The sequence below is a fragment of the Tamandua tetradactyla genome, chromosome 18 (genome assembly GCF_023851605.1).
Source record: "Tamandua tetradactyla isolate mTamTet1 chromosome 18, mTamTet1.pri, whole genome shotgun sequence".
Lineage (NCBI taxonomy): Eukaryota > Metazoa > Chordata > Mammalia > Pilosa > Myrmecophagidae > Tamandua > Tamandua tetradactyla.
This window is the reverse complement of record NC_135344.1, coordinates 22,149,826-22,169,595: the sequence shown is the minus strand read 5'-3', so window position 1 is coordinate 22,169,595 and position 19,770 is coordinate 22,149,826. Positions and strand designations below refer to the sequence as shown.

The 19,770-nt window shown below is 35.6% G+C and overlaps 1 long non-coding RNA gene, 1 other non-coding gene and 1 pseudogene across 3 annotated transcripts in view; 1 reads left to right on the top strand and 2 right to left on the bottom strand.

Moving 5' to 3' along the window:
• LOC143662552 (uncharacterized) overlaps positions 1-19,770 on the top strand; it is a 47,598-nt gene that overhangs the window by 25,461 nt on the left and 2,367 nt on the right. Inside the window, exons 1-2 of one of the 2 annotated variants that reach the window (XR_013165406.1) lie at positions 14,101-14,211; positions 14,377-14,470. This is a non-coding gene — a long non-coding RNA (uncharacterized LOC143662552). Of the gene's footprint in view, positions 1-14,100; positions 14,212-14,376; positions 14,471-19,770 lie in introns of those variants that run through there. The other variant, XR_013165407.1, reaches the window with a different exon arrangement.
• On the bottom strand, positions 5,040-6,011 carry LOC143662734 (KATNB1-like protein 1 pseudogene; annotated as a pseudogene).
• On the bottom strand, positions 12,004-12,109 carry LOC143662817 (U6 spliceosomal RNA). Its single transcript, XR_013165591.1, has one exon. It is a non-coding gene; the product is annotated as a U6 spliceosomal RNA (small nuclear RNA).

Genomic DNA, 19,770 nt, shown 5'->3' with positions numbered 1-19,770 from the left:
GGGAGGACTTCAGAGAGCCTGGGGGAAAAGGGGCCAACAGATGGGGAGGCCACACTGGGGTCCACCTCAGACATGGACCACTTATGGTTGGCTCTTCTAGCATAACAGATATCCCTGTAGCAGAAGGGAGGGTGGATGATGGGTGGGGTCTTGGGTCTTTTGGGACTGGGACATATACAGGGTGTGGGTGGCCTCACCATCTCTTTGAATTTTAGTTCCATTTATGGCATTACTCCCTTAAAACCCTCTGAATTCCTGCTTATCACATTAAAGCTTTAACTTAATTAATTGCAATCTAATGGAAAATTCACATTAGTAAAGTATTATATAAAATATAGTTATTATTTACAAGACCATCACTAGTAGTAAGGGTTATTAGCTCATAAAGCAATCCTTCTTTAGCTCTTTAACTTAGTGCTTAAAGAAACTTTGACTAATTTTTATGGGGAGAGAGAAGTTAATGAAATTTCATCTCAAGCATGTTGTCAGAATTAAGGCTCCAGTTTTTTTTTTCCATGTCCACGCTTGATTTTCTACAGAAGGAAAAGGGGTTTCAGAAAATGGGGCTAGATTACCCTACTAAGAGCATTGTCAGTGCCATTGAAAATGTCCTGTAATAATAATAAAAAAAATGCAGCAGGTTCGTCCACTGGTTATAGGGTTTCCACCACCACTTACCAGTTTGTGACTAATGAGATATGTGAACATAAAATAATGTGACCAGAAAATAGTGATAATACTATCATCCTGCTGGAAAGCAGAAAACAGAATATTAGAATATTTTCAATTCCCTCTAGCTCTAAAATCTATGATTAGATCATATTGTCATGGTAACTGGAAAGAAAACCTCAAAGAAAGTGAATTTGTTCCTTAAAATCTAATATTGCTTCAGGTCAACAAGGTATGTGATGGGCTGTTATCTGTGAGAGAGAAAAATAAATCATCAAAAGGGTTTGAACTCTGAAGAAATAAAATATATCTAACAAAGAAGCTTGCTCTCCCAATTTAAAAAATTTAGTTTATGTTGAAAAATTTGTTACAGGGCAAGTGAACAAGGTCACTGTGACTTCTTTTACATGGAACCATTTCACTGCTAAAATTTGTGTTGTCCCAGTATACTAAATGTCAATGAACTGCCTTTTACGTATGTCATTTTTCAATTTAGTAAATGAAAGTAATAGTCACAGATTTGTTTACGAAGTCTACTTCTCCTTTATATTTATTAGTATTAATGATAGAATTGTGGATGCCCAGTGTGGAATCAATTTATATATAGTGTCCGTGGTTATTCTCATGTATCTTGCACTCTTTCTTAACTACTAACACATACTTTGCCACATCAGATATACTACTCATAAAAGTATAGTACAAGTCAACATATGCTTCCTTTATTAGTTGAAATTTCAAATGCAAAAGAATGAAGTTGGACCCTTACCTTATACCATATAGAAATATCAACTCAGGGGTGCATGGGTAGTTCAGTGGTTAGAAGGCCTGCTTTTCATGTGGGAGACCTGGGTTTAATTCCCGGACCTTGCACCCCCCCCCCCAAAAAAAAAATCCCTTTTAAATATCAATTCAGAATGGATGAAAGACCTAAATATTAGAGTTAAACTTTTAAAGTCTTGGAAGAATGACATAGGACTAAATCGTCAGGGCTTTGGATTTGAAATAGTTTCTTAAATATGACACCAAAAGCATGAGTAATAAAAGAGAAGAAAAGAAAACTGGCCATCATCAAAAACAGAAACTTGTGTGCATCAAAGGGCACAAGGGAATGAAGGGACAGCTTACTAAATAGGAGATAACATGTGCTAATCATATATCTTATAAGGGTCTATTATACAGAATGTATAAATAACTCCTACAACTCAACAACAAAGAGACAAAAAAAAATCAATTAAAGAATGGGCAAAGATTTGAATAGACAGTTCTCCAAAGAAGAAATTACAAGTGAATAACAGGCACATAAGAAGATGTTCATCATCATTAGATATTAGGGAAATGCAAGTCAAAACCACAATGAAATACCACTTCACAATTCACACCCACTGGGATGCCTGTAATAAAAACAAAACAAAACAAAACAAAACAAAACAAAGCAACGAATGTTAGAATCTGGAGAAATTAGAACCCTTATACATTGCTGAGGGGAATATAAAATGGTGAAGCCACTGTGGAAAACAGTTTGGTGATTTTTCAATATGTTAAGCACAGAATTACCATATGAATCAACACTTCTACTCCAAAGGTTATTCCCCAGAGGTTGAGAACAGATATTTAAGTGAAAATTTGTACATGGATGTTCATAGCAGCACTGTTCACAAAGGTCAGAAGGTGGAAATAACCAAATGGTCCATCAGTTGATGAATGAATAAACAAAATATGGTGTATGCACACATGGAATGCTATTCAGCCATAAAAAGGGATGAAGTACTGATATGTTCTACAGTATGGATGAAACTTGAGAATATTTTGTTAAGTGAATGAAGCCAGGCATGAAAGACAAATATATGCATTTTTTAAGGACAAATATTTTATGATTCCATTTATATGAAAAATCCAGATTAAGCAAATCATAGAGGTCAAAATCAGATTAGTGGCTACCAGGGGCTGGCTGGAAGAAAGAGTGGGGAGCAACTGCTTAATGGGTTCTGGGTTTCCTTTTGGGGTGATGAAAATATTCTCGAACCAGATAATGATAATGGTTGCACAATGTTGTTGAATGTATTAAATGGCACTGACCTATACACTTTAAAATGATTTTTTCTTTGTTATGTGAATTTTACAGTAATAAAAGAGAAAAAAATAAATGAAAGAACTTCTAAAGAAATAAAGTTGTTTTAAAAAATTTCAAATGGCCAAATTAAAATTTGAGTTGTAGCTTGGAAAGATTCTGACCTTACTTTTGTCCATACATCTCTTTTATCCAATTTCTGTTTACTTGATGTATTAGTTAATCCAGATTTTAGATAAATAAAAAAGGATCTGGCATGTTTATCCATTGACTGTGGTGGTATATATAAAAGGAATTAGACCTTCGTGTGATTGAATCCAGGAAGCTCAGAATGATACTTTCTACTTTGTGCAAATCTCTGCTTGCTAAATTACAAATAGCCAGAATCTACACTGTTATCTTGTGAATTTAGCAAGAAGCTTCTCAGAAGCTATGTGGTAGAAGAGAAAAATTATTCTATTTGTTTTAGAAGAATTTTCCTAGCTTTATGTAAGAAGCAAGAACCTTAACTTTGCCACAGCATTTGCAGGTTAATGACTGGGAAGAATGAAGCTATTTCCTTTATTGTCTATATTATCAAGATGACCATGTTGCCCTGAATATAATTTAAAAATTATTTTACTGCAGTTAAACTTTGATAATGTAATGAGGCAAATTGCTATACCCACACTCTTCCTTGTGACCATGAACTGAATTTGTGAGATGGATGCTTGAGGGAGGGTGCAATTTATAGCTATGTAATGAAGTTTTTTTTTGTGTGTGTGTGTATTAAGTTAATAAACCTATAAAAGAATCAAATTCCTGTCCTTAGCCTCATTAGCACCATGCTCTAAGTTAACTGGTTCAAACTGTTAGATAAAGATAGAGATAACTAAACAGTCAGGAACAAAGAAAGGTTATGTTTCATCATCTTGAAGTTGCACAGAAATGAAGCAGGTTTATGATTCAAATTCCCACCTCCTGAAAAACCTCTCAAATCAGAAGGGTAGTAATCTGAAATGATTCTAATCTAAAGACTTTAGAAAATCACCAGTTACTACAGTTGATTTTTGCTGTGGGGAATACTTAGCTATATGAAGTATAACTACACAAAAATAGAACTGAGTGAAATATAACATTTTTAATATTTTTAAAGCAGCAGAGATACTTCATTATTCACATCGGTAGTCACTACCTGGGCAAATGCTGAAGATTTACTTTCAAGTGCTTGAAGAATTACTGCAGAGAAACTTGATTACTAAAAATCTTTGCTCAGATGCCTGTCAGGCTTTTTAAAGACAAGATGATACACAAACCACCCAGTGGTGATATTAAACTTCAATCACTTTTGAATCAGGTATGATATACAGCTATTACAACATTTCAGAATTGGTTTCTCTGACACTAAAAATTTTGTTTGTTTTAAAGACTCATACAGTCTACTGGCATGTCATACCAACCATTGGAAGGTAGTAATGTTAAATGTTAGAATTTAAAATACTAGTTCAGTGCTAATTGTAAACATTTCTAAAGCATTGTATGTAACTCTTAAAACATATGTAGTGAAAAAGAATTCATATAAAATCAGAATTTAAAAAAATCAAGAAATATTTAGTGATTTTTCTCAAATGAAGGAAGGTTAAATGATACAGAACTGAAAATATTAGAAATCTATATACCAGAAAAAATAAACATAAATTAGCCAACTTCATGGATATTTCCAGTTAAGCAGCCATACAAATATGTATTCACCTTTTAAAATTTTATATAGGCATAACATGTACATACATACTATGATGATTCTGGCAAAAAGAAATTCAGAGATACTAAAAATATTCTTACAAATGATGTGGAATAGGTTTCAAGCATTAACATTCTATATAATGTAAACCCTGATTTAATTCCATGATTTTATCATGCCAGAAACATGGTTGGTTTTACAATTTTTAATAGCTATTAGTATTACAACATATTGACTTATTAACAATTAAGGTGTTTAGCAAACAGTATATCTCAAGGTGTTAAAAATGCTTGTTATTGATTATTTGCTGTGTTTTAATCTTTCAGTCTTTTCAATGTAAGAAAATAGTTGCGCACATTAAGTGTTTTCTTATAGAATACTATCTTACAAAATTAATGATGATTGGTCTTTGTGGTTCCTAGCGATAAGTCCTGTCTTATTTTTTTCACATAGTATAAATTATATTCTTATGCAATATGCAGGATTGCATTAAGATCCAGTAATTCTTAAACAGTGCCATCATGTAACCATATAAATTCCAAATGCAGCAAAGGTGAACAATCTTCTTAGTGTACTTTCACCTCACTGAAGTTGAAGCTGCTCCTTTTGGATGTTTTCCACTTCAATGTGAAGTAGATTAAGAGTTTCATTAGTGGTTTCATTATCGGGCTTAGCTATACTGTCAGTATATCCTGGAACCCAAGTAAGATGGTTTTCCGGTCCCCACAGTCCACTTAATCGTTGTTTTCTGATCTGAATATTTCCATCGTTTATCATTTCTGTTTTGGGTGATAGTTCTGACACCACCTTTTTGTGACTGCTTGAAGCCGGTTTAAACCATCTATTACATAGTCTTCAGATGTGCTTTTAAGTATTGACTTTAGTAGAGGCAACAAGTCTACACAGCAGCCAAGTGGGATGTATTGTTTTTCTTCCTGTAAATTGTTGGTGAGCATCCACCACAAATCCAAGGTCTTCTATCCTCACTAAATAGGCCACATGTTCTCTTACACATCTCTTCCTCCAGAAAATTAAAGTTACATTCAATCTCAAATTCCAGCTGAACAAAACTTGTACCATTTTTCATGGTCCTGAGAAACCTCAGTAAAAAACCCAGTATATTTTGATGATGGGCTTTCTGTCTGTGAAGAATCAGAATCACTGGCGTTAACCAATTTGGTTTGACTATTAAGGCATAATTTTTCAGACACGTGGCCAGTACAAGTTACTTCATTTTCTTTATTTGCCATGTCACAGTCCCCACTTCGAAGGGACTGTTTTTTTTTTTTTCTGTAGAAAGGATTAGGAAAAGGATGAAGAACTTTCTTTCTGTGATAAATCACCTTATGTAGTTTATCTGGGCTTTTCACAGCTTGTCCAACTGTTCTATTTATGTAAGCATCCAACTGTTTTAGAGATTTCTTAACCTCCTTCATGTTCTTATTAGTGAAATTAGAGATCCTTTTTCTAGGAAGATCAATGGAATGACACTCAAAGTTATTATAAATGTTCCCTTTTTTTTTTTTTTTTGACATTGTGGGATTCAGATGCCATACTCTCTTAATTACTGGTGCCTCATTGTACTGTGGTGCTGCAGTTCAGCTATTCCCCACTAGTGCTGGGCCATTCAAACATGCAAGGATTTATTTTAATTGAAGATTTTTCCACATTTATTACATTGATAAGTCCCCCTCCATATTACCTTTAAAATGTAGAGTAAAGAAATTAGGTTTGAGAGAAAACTTTATTGCATTAAGTACATTCAAAGGCTTCTCTCCATTATAAATTTTCTAATGCTCAATGAAGTTTTGTTACATTCACTGATTTCTCCCCAGTATGAATTTTCTTCTGCTCAATGAAATTTGTCATCTACCTAAAGGCTTTTCAATACTCCTTGACAGCATGGAGTTTCTCTCTGGCCTGACTTCTACATTCAATGAAATATGACATGTTTCCCAAATTCAGTGAATTCATAGGGTTTCTCTCCAGTATGAATGCTGTGGTATGAGTGTGGTTAGAATTTTTTTTTTTAAGGAAGGGCATTTCTGCACTGATTGATACTTTATGGGAATTATTACCATAAAGGGTAAGATGTGGCAGAAGGATTTAACTAATTAAATTGATGATTCTTTCTCACATAGCTTCTCTCATAATGAAATAATTCTAAATTGCATTTCACACTCTGTGTTCAAAGAGGTATTGCCTTAATAAAAAAAAGTTCTGAGGTCAGGAGAAGTATTTTCCCAATTTTCTTGTATTCATTGCCTTTTCTTACTGTTTGTTCTTTACTGGAGATGGACGTAACTTGATTCCCAATTCTTGTTTCTCTATCTGGTCACCATCTTAAGTTTCTTCTGGGCAGACTTTCTTTCCACTTCCTTCTCCACCATCCGGGGCTTGTCTTCTTGCTTTGGCAGAAGGTCACATACAGTTTGGTCACCTTGTAACCTGCTATTGGGCAATTCCACTTGTAGGAATTTACTTTAGAGATACCCCAGGAGAGGAGAACTTCGAGTATGTATGACATAAATTAAAAATATAACCTAAATAATCACTTTAAAGATAAGCAGAATAAACACTCCAATTAATAGGCCCAGCCATTTAATCTATTCAAAAGTGAGACCCAACTATATGACATCTGTATGAAATGGAAAAATAGTAAAAAGATGTACAAATATATACCTATAAATATACACATATAAATCAAATTAGTACTGTTACAAAAAGTAGACTTTTATATTATACAGTGTAATAATACTTTTATATTAAACTATAAAATTCAAAGGAGCCAATTTTCAGAAAAATTATAACAATACTTAACAGAGCTTCAAAGTACATAAAAGAAAATTTGGAAGAATGAATTGGATGAATACGATTTTAAAAACAATGACATTGAATAATCTCAGGGTTAAAGTTCTACTTTTGTTCAAATGTAGATCAAGGAAGGCTTGTTTCCTTCCTGTTTCTTACTCCTGATCTTCTGGAAAAAATTTTAGTAATAGAGATGGTATATTAGAATCCCACCAATAATGGTTCAGCAAAAGATTGTTCATAAAATGTTTTGTATATTATTATTACTTCAACTTTTATTTATATTACTTGAAATAGATTTCAGTGTTGGTAAGAAGAAATCCCTCATGGTGATTTTGCAAGTAGTAAGGAGACCCTGTTAAGGTGGCATTGACGTAAAAAAGTCTCCATTAATTTCTCTTTTGGCTTAAACCCCGTGACAATGGATTGGGAAATAAAGTGATGCTGGTTTTAAATCACCAAATAAGCTTTTCTCTTTTTGATGAAGTAAATAATTTTCCTTCTAAATTTTATCAAATATATAATTTTATTTTATGTGGATATTATTTTGTAATTCCTTGATCATTACTATCAAATTCTCTCCTGAAATCTTGTAATTTAAATAGTTTTTCTTATAGGAGTGGCTTATAAATCTACATTAAAATTTATCGTATCGTTACTTAATGCAAGATTCAGAAGAAAGCATTTCACTCGATTTGAGCATTTGGACATGAAATTAATTATAAACTTGACTCATCTCAGCACTGATTTTTGCATTCTTCTACTTCCCTTAATATAATTAAAGCTAATACATTGAAATAAAACCAGTTGTAAAAACATTGTCGGGGCTGAGTACAACAATACATCTGTAGTGTAGATTAGTTAGGTGCCACCGAACACCTGACTAGAGCAATTCCACCATGTTTTCCTTGTGATGCCTCAAAAACACCCATTCATGGGCTGGTGCACACCTTCACTCAAGAAAGGCCAGCGGGGTTTCTCTCTCAGCTGGGGGGCACATGGCGGCGTCCGCGAGCCTTCTCTCCCGGCTTCTTTCATGATGAGCCCCCACCCCCTGAAGGCGTTTGCCCTTTCAGCTCCAAAGATCTCTCTGGTTGTGTGCACTTTTTTGGTTCTGGTTGCTCTCCCAGGGTTGTTTTTTTTATTATATCTTCCTTCTCTAGAGTTTACATGTGGTTGTTTTTAATATCTTCCATTCTCTCTTCATATAATTATGTTTTTCCTTTGAATCCTGGGTATATTTATAACAGCTGTTTTAAAAGCCTTGTGTTCTAATGACGACATCTTTGTCATTTCTGGGTTTGTTCTAGTTACTGATTTGTCTTGACAATGGATCATATTGTCCCACTATTTCACATATCGGAAAATTTTAATTGTATACTCGATATTGTGAATTTATATTTTTGAGTGCTGTATTTTATTAATTCCTTTAAAAAATGTTGAATTTTGTTCTTGCAGTCAATTAACTAACTTGTGCTTTGGTTCTTTTTTGCTTATTTAGTGCATCAAGCTTTTTCATAAGGCATGTCTAGAGGAGATTTTACTCTAAGGCTAGTTTAGCGCCACTAATGAGGTATGACCTTTTGGGATCTGTACTGAATGCCTTGTATATTTAACAGGATTTCTACACTGTGGCTATTGAGAACTCAAACAGTTGATAGCTCTTATGAACTCTAGGTCTTTTTTTTTTTTCCTGCTTTATTTTTTATTCTTTCAAATATTTTTTTGAGAAATATCCACACATGTACAGTCCAGCCATATTATACAATCAGTGACTCACAATCATCACTAGTTCTGTATTTTTCACCTTGATCATTTTTAGAACATTTGCATTACTCCAGAAAGAGATATAAAAAGAAAAATTCATACATCCCATACCCCTTACCACTCCCTCTCATTGACCCACAGTATTTCATTCTACTAATTTTTTTCCCTTTATCTCCCCCTATTCTTTACTTATTTTATATCCTTTTTTTTTTTTTTTTTACTAATCTGTCCGTACTCTGGATAAAAGGAGCATCAGACACAAGGTTTTCACAATCACACAGTCACATTATAAAAGTTATATAGATATTTAGTCATCTTCTCAATCAAGGGTACTAGAACACAGTTCAACAGTTTCATGTATTTAACTCCAGCCAGTCCAATACACCTGAAGCTAAAATGGAATATCTGTATAATGCGTGTGGTAGTAAGGTTCAGGTGTCACAACTTGGCCAGGTTAAGGTGCCTAGTTCCATTGCTGTGGACATGAGCCAATGGCATGTGAACCTCATCTGTTGCTGGTTTACATCTGCAGTCAGCTAGGAGATTTTATTAAAAGCCAATCCATCTCTGGCGTGTTGCATTCTGGCAGCTAGCAAACTAGAACAGGTTTGGTACTAGAGAAGTGGGGTGTTGCTGCAGTTTGCAAATACCAGACATGTTGGACCAGTTTTTTTTTGATGGATAAGGGGAAGATTTTGAAGGAACTGTGAAGAGAATGATAGAGAAGTCCTGGAGTGCTTGAAGAGACTGTTGGTGTAAATAAAACCCCTGCCAATCCAGACAAAGGGGGACACAAAAGGGACAAATTGGAGTTTGCAGAGTGAGAACCATGGAAGCTTGGGACTGAAGCCAAGAAACCTCGGCCAGGAGAGTGGGCCCACCCATATACATGGGGAGGGTGAGTTGCCCTGAAGGCAGAGTTTGAATCTCCCACCTCGTTGCAGTGGAAGAGCTGTGCAGCCTCAGGCCTTGGAAAAGGTACAGCATGCTCCTTGGGGACTGGGGAGACCCTGGCTGCCACCACATGGAGGGGTTGAATGTGTGCCCTGGAAATGGCAGACAGCCCAGGTGTGGCCCCAATGCCTGGAGAGGGTGGACCCGAGAAAAAAGTGGTCTCCTCAGTGTCCCCCGAGGTTGATTCAGAAAGAGGTGGACCACTGCATAGGCCCTTGGAACGGGTGGGACTGCTACTTTCTAAAGCTGAATGACTTTCAGACTTTGAAATTCAGTGGTATTTGCCCTGCAGGTTTTTCCTTCCAGTTTTTCCCCATGGAAATGAAAACCTGTATCCTGTGAATGTCCTCCTTTGCATATTGCCAACAGATAACTTGTTTTGAGATTCAGAGGTCCACAGCCAGAACAGAATTTTTGTCACTTTAATATTGTTTAAGGTGATGTGTATAGTTGCCAAGTTGAGAAGGGGTGGACGTGTGGTAGTTAGGTTCAGGTGTCAACTTGGCCAGGTGAAGGTGCCTCGTTCTATTGCTGTGGACATGAGCAAATGGCATGTGAACCTCATCTGTTGCTGATTACATCTGCAGTCGGCTGGGAGGCGTACCTGCTGCAATGAATGATGTTTGATTTAATTGGCTGGAAGCTTAAATGAGAGAGGTTAGTGTAGCACAGCCCAAGCAGCTCAGCATACCTCATCTCAGCACTTGCAGGTCAGCCTAGGCCTTTTGAGATGCAGAAAGGAATCACCCTGGGGAAAGTTGTTGGAACCCAAAGGCCTGGAGAGAAGGCCAGCAGAGACCATCCAGTGCCTTCCCACATAAGAAAGAACCTCAGTTGAAAGCTGCCTTTCCTCTCAAGAACTACACATTTTTAATGAAATAAATCCCCTTTTATTAAAAGCCAATGCATCTCTGGTGTGTTGCATTACAGCAGCTAGCAAACTAGAACAATGTGTAAGAATAACCTGAGGAAAACCTCCTGACTCTGAAATCTCTCAGCTTCGGAGACTTGACTTTGTCTCTTTTCTCTCTTCCCTGGACTCTGGGACTTTTATGCATACAGCTCTGCAATAATTGTTTTATTTTTTGCAGTTGTTTCTCCCCAGCCTTGTGAGGTTTTATGTCACACACACTCAGATTGTTATTCAGCTAAAAACTCAAGGGGACACCTATAAGACTTTTGGTGCTCTTTCTTGCATAATCCCTTCTTCTCTTGCATTCATCCCACAGTTGCTAACTACCTAAGCTTATGTGAGCTCCCGTAGGCTCAGCTCAGTAAGACCTCCAAACCCTGCTTGGGCTCTTCCTCCATGGTCTGGACATTTTCTCTATTCAAAAAACAAAGACTACCTTAAGAGTCATCTTGTGTCGATACCTTATGAGAGGGATCATAACCCCGTACTACCGTTTTGGTTTGCTAAAGCTGCCGAAATGCAAAATACCAGAAATAGACTTGCTTTTAACAATGGAGATTTACAAGTTATAATTCTAAGGCCATAAAAATGTCCAAATTAAGGCATAAACAAGAGGAGACCTTCCCTGAAGAAAGGCAGTAGGGACACCTCTGTCACATGGGAAGGCTTATGGTTGGCGTCTGCTTGTCCTTCTCTCCTGGGTTTCATTGCTTTCGGCTCCTCTGGGGGCCTTTTGTCTCTAAGCTTCTCTGGGTGTTTTTCCCTGAACTTTCTCAGCGTGTTCTGTCCTTTATCCTCTCATAAAGAACTCCAATAAAAGGGTTAGACTCGCCTTGAATGGAGCAGGTCACATCTGAACTGAAATAACCAAACCAAAAGGTCCCACCCACAATAGGTCTGTCCCCACAGGAATGGATTAAGAGAACATGACCTTTTCTGGGGTACATAGCCGCTTCAAACCACTGTTTGTTCATCTTTTATCCAATTTCTGAAAACAGCTGCTTTATATATTTTTTCCAGTTTTCTAGTTACTTAAATGGGAAAGTATGTCCTTACAGCTTTTCTTTTTAGTGAGTTTGTGTTTTATTGATGTCATAATTAAAAAATGTGGAACAGTTCATGAGCTGGCCTGTCATCCTCACACAGGTCCATGCTAATCTTCTCTGCATCGTTCCAATTTTAATATATACGCTGCTGAAGTGAGCACTGTCACAGCTTTGAGGTCAGAAAGGTTCACTTTCTTCTTTGTCGCTCTCTTTTGTCTTTAAGGTCAGGTTAACTTTTAAATTTTCTCATGAATTTAACAAAAGTTCACTGCTTCAAATAGTTTTTAATGGATTCTGAGCTGTATGTAAATACATTTAAAACCCTTTGTTCTCATTTCACCTAACTAATTGAAGGGCTTAGTATGCAGCCTTTACTTACCATAGTACCATGATTTTATTTATAAGGACATTTTGTCATTTGGTTATTCTTCTGTTTACTCAATAAATATTTATTTGTATGAAAATTATATAGAAGCCCTGGTCTAGTCATAGGGAATACAAAAGTAAGTTATAGTCCAACATTTAGATATTTCAATAATGAAAATAACTATGTTTTCTTCATTATAAGATGACACCTACATAAATATATTTAAGCAGCATTCCTTTTCTTTTCAAGTGATTATGTGCTCATCACTCACTTGTTTATCTGTATTTACCTTTTATGTCTTCTCAAAAATTGGTTTCTGAAGGTTATGAAACTGTGTCTTTGAAATCTGTGGCCTTGAGTTTTCTCTACTTTATGATTTCATTTAAAAAATAGAATGAACTGATTATGAAATACATTCTGAAGGCAGTAACTGTTCTCTGGATAAAAAAATGTATATAAATGCATGGTCCTTCCAAATTTGTCACTAAGAATTTTGGGCTTTAAATATCTTTTTTTTGGGGGGGGGGGAGAAGCAGTATTTACCTAGGGAAATGCATTATTTTCTTTTTACTAATTCTTCTATGAAAAATTCATTCCAATTAGCAATGAGGATAAATCGTTTTGATTTAATCTCTCTGTTTCAAGTACGCATTAAACTTTGATTGGGATATAGAGAAAATTTTCTCAGAGTGCAAGTACTAAGGATGAAAAGGATCTACACAGCATTAAAAACTTTGGTTTTAAAGGAAAGGAAAGCGGTTTTTGCTATTGAATATGTATTTTTTTTTTAGTTTTTCCTTACGAGTTAATAGGTGTCATTAGAGATTTATTCGTTGCCTCCAAAGCCAACAGACATGCATTTTGAACTTAATGATAGGATACAAGGAAGACTTCCTGGGTGATAGCAATGACACAGCAGGCTCAGGTGTAAGTTGCAAATGTCAGTGATTTGTAATGAAAGTATTCTGACATGAGTGAGTATGATTTAGCTGTTGCAGGAAAAGATGAACAAACAGAAAAGATCCCAGTGAGTCTCATGTTCAATCTAATAAGAATAGCAGTTTTTTTCCAGACATGTTTTTGCTTAAAGCTTTAAAGAAGAATGAGAAAAAAATATTTATTCATTGTGTTTAGAGGCTGTTTGAAATTAATGAAATATAACAAAAGAAAAGTAATCGGGAGCATTTTAGCATGAAGCAATAGGTTTGCAATGATTCACAAGAGAATGAAGAAGTAAAACTAAAAGATATGTATTTTTTATCTTTTGAATTTTGACTTAGAATGATATATATATTATCTGAAAATAAAAATCCAGCATAACAGCATAAACAACATAATCAAACTTTAGTAAAGAAAATTGTGTATTTGTATATACTTAAGTTTGCCAGGAAAAAAGTCCAGAAGGTATGACACTCAACAATTCTGGGCATTTTTGAGAATTAGAACTGAAGTGGGTGGAGAATGATCACATTCTATTTCTCCATTATTTAAAAAATAAGTGTTTTAAAAATTTCACTTAGACAATTGAGGCTTTATTGTTACAATTCTATTTCTTTTGAAATCCAGCCATTTACTTATTTTGCAGCACTGCTGCCTACCTCAGTTTCAAACCTTAAAAATTTCTCACGAGCAACTTTTTGGAATTGGGAAATAATGAAAAGTTGTTACTAGTTCTGTTTTTGCATTGAGTCCAAAATCCCCACCTGTATCTGACAACATCTCCTCTATTGCCCCATGCAATTGTGTGTAGTCAGACATTCAGTCATCATGTTCTTAACACCAGCAATGCCAGCATTACCGACACCTGGATGAAATGAGTGGCCTAAACATCCCAGGACCATGACATCTCCTGACCTTTGTCCTTCATCCAAATTTGCTTCTCCTTTCTTCTGCTGAGTATGAACAGTTCCCATTAGGGGGCAGCACTTGCTGTTGGGGTGGTTTCATTAGCTCTAACTATGTAGGTGTGTCAGGTTGTGGGGTTGGCCAATGTCTTGAAAACAAGGCCTGCTGAGATTGCTGAGGCAGGCTGTAATGAGGGTTTTCATATTGTCCTCCCAGACCGTCACCCCGTCAACTTGAGTGAAGCTGAATGGATGCCAGCAGTCGTTGGGATGAGGATGGAGGCGGTCATTTCTGGAATGGCATCTGCCAGGTAAAAAATGGCCACTTGATGAAGTGGGCTAATACCCCCAAATTGACTTCAGCTTTTTTTTGGGAGGACTAAAGTACCATATGGGAACTTGAGGAGAGGAATCTAATTTAGAACAGTGTATTTTTTTTTTTGTTGTTATTTTTTTTTTTTTATTAATTAAAAAAAGAATTAACAAAACAATTAGAAATCATTCCAATCTACATGTACAATCAGTAATTCTTAATAACATCACATAGTTGCATATTCATCATTTCTTAGTACATTTGCATCGATTTAGAAAAAGAAATAAAAAGACAACAGAATAAGAATTAAAACAATAATAGAAAGAAAAAAACCAAAAAAAACAAAAACAAAAAACCTATACCTCACATGCAGCTTCATTCAGTGTTTTAACATAATTGCATTACAATTGGGTAGTATTGTGCTGTCCATTTCTGAGTTTTTATATCCAGTCCCGTTGTACAGTCTGTATCCCTTCATCTCCAATTATCCCTTCTCTTTTTTTTTTTTTATTTTTATTTTTTAATTAACGGAAAAAAAGAAATTAACCCAACATTTAGGGATCATACCATTCTACACATGCAATCATTAATTCTTAACATCATCACATAGATGCATGATCATCATTTCTTAGTACATTTGCATTGGTTTAGAAGAACTAGCAACATAACCGAAAAAGATATAGAATGTTAATATAGAGAAAAAAATAAAAGTAATAATGGTAAAATCAAAACAAAACAAAACAAAACAAAACAAAAACCTATAGCTCAGATGCAGCTTCATTCAGTGTTTTAACATGATTATTTTACAATTAGGTATTATTGTGCTGTCCATTTTTGAGTTTTTGTATCTAGTCCTGTTGCACAGTCTGTATCCCTTCAGCTTCAATTACCCATTGTCTTACCCTGTTTCTAACTCCTGCTGAACTCTGTTACCAATGACATATTTCAAGTTTATTCTCGAATGTCCGTTCACATCAGTGGGACCATACAGTATTTGTCCTTTAGTTTTTGGCTGGATTCACTCAGCATAATATTCTCTAGGTCCATCCATGTTATTACATGGTTCATAAGTTTATCTTGTCTTAAGGCTGCATAATATTCCATCGTATGTATATACCACAGTTTGTTTAGCCACTCTTCTGTTGATGGTGATTTTGGCTGTTTCCATCTCTTTGCAATTGTAAATAATGCTGCTATAAACATTGGTGTGCAAATGTCCGTTTGTGTCTTTGCCCTTAAGTCCTTTGAGTAGATACCTAGCAATGGTATTGCTGGGTCGTATGGCAGTTCTATATTCAGCTTTTTGAGGAACCGCCAAACTGCCTTCCACAGTGGTTGCACCCTTTGACATTCCCACCAACAGTGGATAAGTGTGCCTCTTTCTCCGCATCCTCTCCAGCACTTGTCATTTTCTGTTTTGTTGATAATGGCCATTCTGGTGGGTGTGAGATGATATCTCATTGTGGTTTTGATTTGCATTTCTCTAATGGCCAGGGACATTGAGCATCTCTTCATGTGCCTCTTGGCCATCCGTATTTCCTCTTCTGAGAGGTGTCTGTTCAAGTCTTTTTCCCATTTTGTAATTGGGTTGGCTGTCTTTTTGTTGTTGAGATGAACAATCTCTTTATAAATTCTGGATACTAGACCTTTATCTGATATATCATTTCCAAATATTGTCTCCCATTGTGAAGGCTGTCTTTCTACTTTCTTGATGAAGTTCTTTGATGCACAAAAGTGTTTAATTTTGAGGAGTTCCCATTTATTTATTTCCTTCTTCAGTGCTCTTGCTTTAGGTTTAAGGTCCATAAAACCGCCTCCAGTTGTAAGATCCATAAGATATCTCCCAACATTTTCCTCTAACTGTTTTATGGTCTTAGACCTAATGTTTAGATCTTTGATCCATTTTGAGTTAACTTTTGTATAGGGTGTGAGAGATGGGTCTTCTTTCATTCTTTTGCATATGGATATCCAGTTCTCTAGGCACCATTTATTGAAGAGACTGCTCTGTCCCAGGTGAGTTGGCTTGACTGCCTTATCAAAGATCAAATGTCCATAGATGAGAGGCTCTATATCTGAGCACTCTATTCGATTCCATTGGTCGATATATCTATCTTTATGCCAATACCATGCTGTTTTGACCACTGTGGCTTCATAATATGCCTTAAAGTCAGGCAGCGCGAGACCTCCAGCTTCGTTTTTTTTCCTCAAGATGTTTTTAGCAATTCGGGGCACCCTGCCCTTCCAGATAAATTTGCTTATTGGTTTTTCTATTTCTGAAAAATAAGTTGTTGGGATTTTGATTGGTATTGCATTGAATCTGTAAATCAATTTAGGTAGGATTGACATCTTAACTATATTTAGTCTTCCAATCCATGAACACGGTATGCCCTTCCATCTATTTAGGTCTTCTGTGATTTCTTTTAGCAGTTTTTTGTAGTTTTCTTTATATAGGTTTTTTGTCTCTTTAGTTAAATTTATTCCTAGGTATTTTATTCTTTTAGTTGCAATTGTAAATGGGATTCGTTTCTTGATTTCCCCCTCAGCTTGTTCATTACTAGTGTATAGAAATGCTACAGATTTTTGAATGTTGATCTTGTAACCTGCTACTTTGCTGTACTCATTTATTAGCTCTAGTAGTTTTGTTGTGGATTTTTCCGGGTTTTCGACGTATAGTATCATATCGTCTGCAAACAGTGATAGTTTTACTTCTTCCTTTCCAATTTTGATGCCTTGTATTTCTTTTTCTTGTCTAATTGCTCTGGCTAGAACCTCCAACACAATGTTGAATAATAGTGGTGATAGTGGACATCCTTGTCTTGTTCCTGATCTTAGGGGGAAAGTTTTCAATTTTTCCCCATTGAGGATGATATTAGCTGTGGGTTTTTCATATATTCCCTCTATCATTTTAAGGAAGTTCCCTTGTATTCCTATCTTTTGAAGTGTTTTCAACAGGAAAGGATGTTGAATTTTGTCGAATGCCTTCTCTGCATCAATTGAGATGATCATGTGATTTTTCTGCTTTGATTTGTTGATATGGTGTATTACATTAATTGATTTTCTTATGTTGAACCATCCTTGCATACCTGGGATGAATCCTACTTGGTAATGATGTATAATTCTTTTAATGTGTTGTTGGATACGATTTGCTAGAATTTTATTGAGGATTTTTGCATCTGTATTCATTAGAGAGATTGGTCTGTAGTTTTCTTTTTTTGTAATATCTTTGCCTGGTTTTGGTATGAGAGTGATGTTGGCTTCATAGAATGAATTAGGTAGTTTTCCCTCCACTTCGATTTTTTTGAAGAGTTTGAAGAGAATTGGTACCAATTCTTTCTGGAACGTTTGGTAGAATTCACATGTGAAGCCATCTGGTCCTGGACTTTTCTTTTTAGGAAGCTTTTGAATGACTAATTCAATTTCTTTACTTGTGATTGGTTTGTTGAGGTCATCTATGTCTTCTTGAGTCAAAGTTGGTTGTTCATGTCTTTCCAGGAACCCGTCCATTTCCTCTAAATTGTTGTATTTATTAGCGTAAAGTTGTTCATAGTATCCTGTTATTACCTCCTTTATTTCTGTGAGGTCAGTAGTTATGTCTCCTCTTCCATTTCTGATCTTATTTATTTGCATCCTCTCTCTTCTTCTTTTTGTCAGTCTTGCTAAGGGCCCATCAATCTTATTGATTTTCTCATAGAACCAACTTCTGGCCTTATTGATTTTCTCTATTGTTTTCATGTTTTCAATTTCATTTATTTGTGCTCTAATCTTTGTTATTTCTTTCCTTTTGCTTGCTTTGGGGTTAGCTTGCTGTTCTTTCTCCAGTTCTTCCAAATGGATAGTTAATTCCTGAATTTTTGCCTTTTCTTCTTTTCTGATATAGGCATTTAGAGCAATAAATTTCCCTCTTAGCACTGCCTTTGCTGCGTCCCATAAGTTTTGATATGTTGTGTTTTCATTTTCATTCGCCTCGAGGTATTTGCTAATTTCTCTTGCAATTTCTTCTTTGACCCAGTCGTTGTTTAGGAGTGTGTTGTTGAGCCTCCACGTATTTGTGAATTTTCTGGCACTCTGCCTATTATTGATTTCCAACATCATTCCTTTATGGTCCGAGAAAGTGTTGTGTAAGATTTCAATCTTTTTAAATTTGTTAAGACTTGCTTTGTGACCCAGCATATGGTCTATCTTTGAGAATGATCCATGAGCACTTGAGAAAAAGGTGTATCCTGCTGTTGTGGGATGTAATGTCCTATAAATGTCTATTAAGTCTAGTTCATTTATAGTAATATTCAGATTCTCTATTTCTTTGTTGATCCTCTGTCTAGATGTTCTGTCCCTTGATGAGAGTGGTGAGTTGAAGTCTCCAACTATTATGGTATATGAGTCTATTTCCCTTTTCAGTGTTTGCAGTATATTCCTCACGTATTTTGGGGCATTCTGATTCGGTGCGTAAATATTTATGATTGTTATGTCTTCTTGTTTAATTGTTCCTTTTATTAGTATAGAGTGTCCTTCTTTGTCTCTTTTAACTGTTTTACATTTGAAGTCTAATTTGTTGGATATTAGTATAGCCACTCCTGCTCTTTTCTGGTTGTTATTTGCATGAAATATCTTTTCCCAACCTTTCACTTTCAACCTATGTTTATCTTTGGGTCTAAGATGTGTTTCCTGTAGACAGCATATAGAAGGATCCTGTTTTTTAATCCATTCTGCCAATCTATGTCTTTTGATTGGGGAATTCAGTCCATTGACATTTAGTGTTATTACTGTTTGGATAATATTTTCCTCTGCCATTTTGCCTTTTGTATTATATATATCATATCTGATTTTCCTTCTTTCTACACTCTTTTCCATATCTCTCTCTTCTGTCTTTTTGTATCTGACTCTAGTGCTCCCTTTAGTATTTCTTGCAGAGCTGGTCTCTTGGTCACAAATTCTTTCAGTGACTTTTTGTCTGAGAATGTTTTAATTTCTCCCTCATTTTTGAAGGATAATTTTGCTGGATATAGGAGTCTTGGTTGGCAGTTTTTCTCTTTTAGTATTTTAAATATATCATCCCACTGTCTTCTAGCTTCCATGGTTTCTGCTGAGAAATCTACACAAAGTCTTATTGGGTTTCCCTTGTATGTAATGGATTGTTTTTCTCTTGCTGCTTTCAAGATCTTCTCTTTCTCTTTGACCTCTGACATTCTAACTAGTAAGTGTCTTGGAGAACGCCTATTTGGGTCTAATCTCTTTGGGGTGCGCTGCACTTCTTGGATCTGTAATTTTAGGTCTTTCATAAGAGTTGGGAAATTTTCAGTG